The sequence below is a fragment of the Theobroma cacao genome, chromosome 2 (assembly GCF_000208745.1).
Source record: "Theobroma cacao cultivar B97-61/B2 chromosome 2, Criollo_cocoa_genome_V2, whole genome shotgun sequence".
NCBI classification, from domain to species: domain Eukaryota; kingdom Viridiplantae; phylum Streptophyta; class Magnoliopsida; order Malvales; family Malvaceae; genus Theobroma; species Theobroma cacao.
This window is the reverse complement of record NC_030851.1, coordinates 30875141-30881407: the sequence shown is the minus strand read 5'-3', so window position 1 is coordinate 30881407 and position 6267 is coordinate 30875141.

Genomic DNA, 6267 nt, shown 5'->3' with positions numbered 1-6267 from the left:
TTTAGGTAAAATTTAGACATTTTGCACTTCATATCATGCATTAGTAGTATAAATTAGTTTATTTTGGTTTAGTACCAAAGTAGTAAACCTCTTAATTGTACAATTTGTCAAGGTGGCGAATCCTCTTGCAAGGGCAAAGAAATCGCACTCGATGAGTAATAGTTGGAGTACCCGAATTTAGTTTTCAGAAACTGAGTAAACTTATTATCGTCTTAATTATCTAGAGTAGTTTTATACAATTGTGTGATTTTATGGAAAATAAGTTTAAATGGTAAATTGCTATGTTTTAAGAGAAATTGTGATTTTATAAAATGATTTTATAAAATTTTTGAAAATTTAATAATGATTTCAAAAATAGAGTAATTGGAGACTGCCTGCTTGTGTTGTAAATTTATGGTTTTAAATTGAATGGCTTATGACAGAAAATGAGCATGAATGGCTAAACTGATTTTGGTGTTAGAATTATTTGTACTGTGTATTTAGCCTTGCGAGGTTATGTTGCGATAAATTACCATGTCATGTAGAAAAAGATTTTATAAATCAGGTGGTAGATAAAAGATTAGCTACTGTAGTGGTGGGGGTTCCGTGGGCCAGCCTATTAGAGGGGCACGGTAAACTCCTTTATATTCTCACCTCGGTCATAGAGGCGCGTAGGGTATCTCCTGAGATGGGCTTTTTGAGTGCACTTCGCGTGGACCACCGCATGAGAGTGAGACTCAGCCAACGCCAAGGAACGGCTATGTTTTAAAATAAAAATATGATTTATGAGAAATATGAAATTTTAATAATCTTGACAGACTAGGTTGGATACCCCTGGTCCAGGTGTCACCGAGTACAAGATTTGGCATGAGCCAAGTTTTGAGTAATTCACGAGCCATATTGATTATTTGGTTAAAATGAATATTCGTGATGTGAAAAATTTGCTGAAGTTAATTATTTTTTAATTGTCTCTATTTACTCGCCTTTAGATAGTTAAGATGGTGTCTATTTACTCACTGGGATTTTATAATCTCACCACCCTCAATTCCCCACATTTCAGGTTCGGGATAGCCGGTAGATAGCCGATTGCATCAAGGACTTCAGTTAGCCTTGCATTGTCAAAATTATAGGTTCACAGACTCGCATCTTATTGGTTAGTTGGGGGCCCACGTGTCGTTGTAAAAGTAATTTTATATTTTCGTTATCTAATTTAAAATATGTATGAACATATTTAGCTTTTACACCATGTTTTTGACAAGTTTTGATATTATCGAAGAAAAATGACGAAAATGCCCCTGTGAGCCAGAAAATAATATTTTATTATTTTGATTTGGAAACGACTTATGATTTCTTGAAATGTAAGATTTAATAACTGTTGCTCACCGGGGAGATACGGAAGCTGCTGCTAAGCCTTGCGGGGTTACGATCGGCAATCGAGGTAATGAGTGCCTATCGGGATATCGCGGTAGTTGTCACGGGCCCGATGAGAGTTCCGGGTCATGACAAACAATGATACTTAACAAAATAATTTAAGATGAATCCAAACAAAAACCTTATTCACCAAAAGTTAAGAATTCAAGACAACTAGTTATCATTATTGGATAGAGAAATCACCGAATATTAGCACAACTTTACTCTAGATTCCTAAGATTTGAACAAGTAATAAATTCATTTACTAACTAATCCTAAATTATTTATAAATCTAGATACGTACGCAAATAAAACTAAATCTAAAATTTCCACAAAATATTTATAACTAGAAAAATAAATTCACCCCCAAACTTAAACTAAACATTATCCTCAATATTAGAAAAAAATTAAAGAAAAGGTAAAGAATACTCCCCTGATGATTGGATGAATCTGGTGAAGCTCTAGTCCTCCTCATCTTCCTTATTGTCATCTTCCTTATTGTCATCTTCCTCATTGTCCTTTACCTCATTGGCACTCTTAGGAGGATTATGTGTTGGTGGAATAGTAGACATGACCATTCCCATAAATGCACCATAAGTTCAAAACATGTGGTCCATATATTGATTACATTGAGTCTAATTAAATGAACCACTGGAATTTTATCTTTCTCGTTGGATGCCATTCTCAATTTTCCCATATTCCCAATTTCAACTTACCATAGAATTATAGAGCACAAATCTAAAGAATCTACCATATACAAAATTAATTAAGCACAAATGCTCAAGAATCATCAAAACCCAATACAATTTCTCAACAAAATAAATAATGTGAAGCAAGTTAACAATATTTCTTAAGAAGAAAATAACATATATAAAATAAATAAAAGAAATATTGAAACTTACTTGAAATTTGGAGCAAATTTGTTGAAAACAAGTGTAAAGGGAAGAGGTGGGTAATGGGTACGAAAGATATTGAGGAAGGGAAAAAAGTGGGTTGAAGGGAAGAAAATGAGGGATGGAGAGTGATAGGTAAGAGAGAATATAGAAAAGTCCAAAAATTTTCTCTAATAAAAGGGGAAGGAGCTAGAGTGAGAGGGAGGTTTTATATTGGAAGAGGGGTCCTTCTCTTATCTTTTTAATGGTCCAAGAATCATCTCATTTGGAGTTTTGTAGAGAGAGTTATAGTCGAAATACCGAAACGTGTGCCGTGAAAGTCTGCACCTTGAAATTGCTCTATTTCTTCCATTAAAAGTCTTCCTTCATTAAACAACTACAAAGCACAACTAAATCAATAGCAACCTATCTTATCACATTAACACCAAATTAAATATAAAATTAACTAAGATTAGATTGACTCACTTAATTAATTAATTTAAAATAATTTAAATAAAACTTATTAATTTCTATCCATAACTACAAGAGCTAAGCTAAATTACTATCAAAATTAAGCCCAAATAACTCTATATTATAGAATTATCAACTGCTAATGGTATTATCCCTATTTGTGACTAGGTATACGTGCACACATAGGAATGGAATCATCGCCTTATCCTTTTTTCTCTTTAAAAGATGGTAGTAGTGGTATATTCTTCATTACTATGTGAGAGTGCTAAAGGTATAACCCCATTAGTCATTGGGCAACAACCAATTCATATCTTTCATCATAAACAAACCCATTACACAATTCATAACCTTTCATTTATCATTTCACATATATCGCATCATATCTATGCCCTCATACTCATATCATATGGTATGTGGAAACTACATCACAACATGGCATCAAAACAATCATCATGTACTCAATATTATCTCATGTAGCATGTAGAAACAACATCACATACATCTCAACACGTTCTACCTCATATGCTTATTCTCATTTCATGTGGTATGCAACAATAACATTACATATATTTCATGTAATACCCCTCACAACAAGAAATATTATACTTAATTATTTTATATTTATTAAGTTATAGTTTTTATAAAAAAATTCATGTTATTTCATAATTGTAGTTATGACCTTGAGATTTATTAATAAAGAGAGAAAAAAAAGAAAAGACCTGTTAGCAAATAGAATAGTTTTATTTTAGTTGGTGTTAGATAAAATATCATGTTTAAAAAGAAAAGTAATCAGTTTTACCTTATCACATTTTTCTAAAAGAAAATCAGTTTTATCTTATCCTATTTTAAAAAGAAAAGTAGTTAGTTTTATTTTAATAGGTTTAAAAGTAAAACAGTCAGTTCAAAGAGTAGTCAGAAAAAATTAATAGCAGTTTTATATCATCGGGCTTAAATGATAAGCAGTCAAAAGAACTTAACCCTATAGAAAAAGAAAAAAGACAAAGAGAAGGGAAAAATATTTAATGACATGCTGATTAAGTTATGACCAGGTTTTGTATTTTTCATAGTTTAGTCACAAAAAGCATTTAAGTTATTTTGTGTTTCTTTAATTTTTATTCAAATCTGACACTGTTCCAGTGACTTTCATATGGCATGATGGATACCACTGAAAAGGTCTTGAAAAGATCTTTCTAATGGTTTTTATATCATTTTATTCAATTTTATGGTTAAGGGGATATGAGTTTTTGAATTTGGATGGGAAACCCATTTTTAACAATTTTGATGACCAACTTTGGATCACTAGAACTCTACATTCTGATAACATTTTGAGACGATTTTTTAAGGGCTTTTGTAGTATGAAATGTGATTTTTAATTTGGTGCCAATGAGTTTGTTAGGGGCTTTTTTTGTTAAGAGAATCGAAGGCTCAAAGTTGGTTCATTAATACTGAAAACCCAAAAATCTAGGTATGTCTATGATATTTTACTAAATTTTGGCTTCTGTAACATGTAAATTGTTCAATCTTGAGTTTAGTATAACAAATTCTAATCTTATAGTATGATATGAATACTTCAAATTGGTCTTGAGTTTATCACTAGAAATAATATAGGTTAAGACTTACAAAAGCTCAAAGTAGGCCAAATGGTCACCTAGATTCAAGAAATTTCAAAAATTATAAATTTCTTTTTAATTTTTCCAAAATTAGATTTAATTAATGTTTGATAAATTTTGCTGTAAAGTTTCATAAAATTTTGGATATGTGATTTCTATTGTACTTTATATCAAAAGATATATATTTTATAAATTTATTTCTCTTGTTAGTAGATTTTGTTAAAATATCAAAATTAAGGAAAAATTTACAAATATGATTTTTACATGAAATTAATATTAGATTTCTATCAGAAATTAAAAATGTTACTAATTTGATAATTTAAGTTTAATTCTCAATTTTACTTGATTTTATTATCTCTTTGATCAGAACGAAAATTGTTTTATTAAATGGAAATGTTCCTCAACTGCAATAGAGACTGATACACACCTTAAGTGCTTAGGATGGTCAGTGGAAAGTCGCTTTGTTGAATCTGTTTGTAAATTTAGTTATGATTTTTGTATATATTTCTTGAAATATTAGGCAACTAGGAGAATTTTCTTTTTTGGAAGACAACTAAGAGAATTTTCTAATTTATTACTTGAAAGTGAACTTGGCAAACCAAGTAAGTGATTAATATCCCTTCGGTGTTTTTACACCTTAAAAATTAGCCTCAAAGTGAATTTATACTTGGTATATGATATTTAGTCTTATGATTTTTATTTTGGTTTTTGGAATACAATCTCGAATTTGGTTTTGGAATGTGATTTTTATTCAATGTATGCATATATGTTTTAGTGAATACAAACATAACATATTTGGTTTAAAACGAATGTGCTTTTGATGTATTTTGAGAAAGTGAATATACTGTTTGTGAAATTGGGTAATCTAAAAATATGTTTTTGTTTTGTCTCCTAATATGGCTATGCTTTGACTCTTCCAACGGAGGTTAAATGTTGGCCATGTCGATATATATTTTGCGATTAAAGATCCATCTCCAAACCACACAGTCAATTACAAAATAGTGGTATTCGTGATATTTGCCACACCACCGATTATAAAATAGTGGTATTTGTGATATTTGTTCAGTGCGGCCAATGGTTACTTCCAATATATTTTTAACCTATGCCACAAAGGTTAAGTATGGTTGTAGCATGTTACAAGAGACTAATCAAATTTGTTATATTGGTCAAATTATGTTTTGCTCTGGTATATAAAAATGAAGTTTTGGAATGCTATGATTTTTAATGAGATTACCCAAAATTTAGTTTTGATACTTATATAAGTATTAGTAATTTTAGCCTAAATGTTTTAAGCATGCTTAATTCGACTAAAAGGATGTTAGTTACTTGTTGAGTCATTGTACTCACTCATTCTTTCATATTTTTATAGGTTGTGATTTAGTCAACCCAACGAGAATTTCAAAGAATGATGTTTCATAATCTAGTATATGAATTTGGATTGCTTTAGGATTGTTTAAATATTAAGAACTTTGAACTATCTTAAATTAGTTATTTAGACCATTATCTCGCCATGTTATGTAACACCCAACCCTAAATTATCTATGATATATCATTCACATGCTTTGGATAACATGTTTGTATATTGAATTGCCCTGGAAAATAAGTTAAATGATTGTATTGCCCCTAATGGTACAGTTCAGTTAAATAAGACTTGAACTAATTTAAACAGAGAATCGATGATGAATTTGAGAAAACTAAAACCCATCGGTTGATTTAAAATGAGGATTCAGAGTTGAGGTCTGATTTGGAGTTAATCCGGACTTTAAGTATTATACGGGTGAAATGGTAATTTGCCACTTGAGGACGAATATGGAATTTTTTTAATCCCGTTTGATTAAGATTGATTACATTAAACTTATTGGAGTTTAATTAGAGGGTTTGGCAGTGAAAAAGTATAATTTCGGTGATTTCTGGAGTGTAGGGGT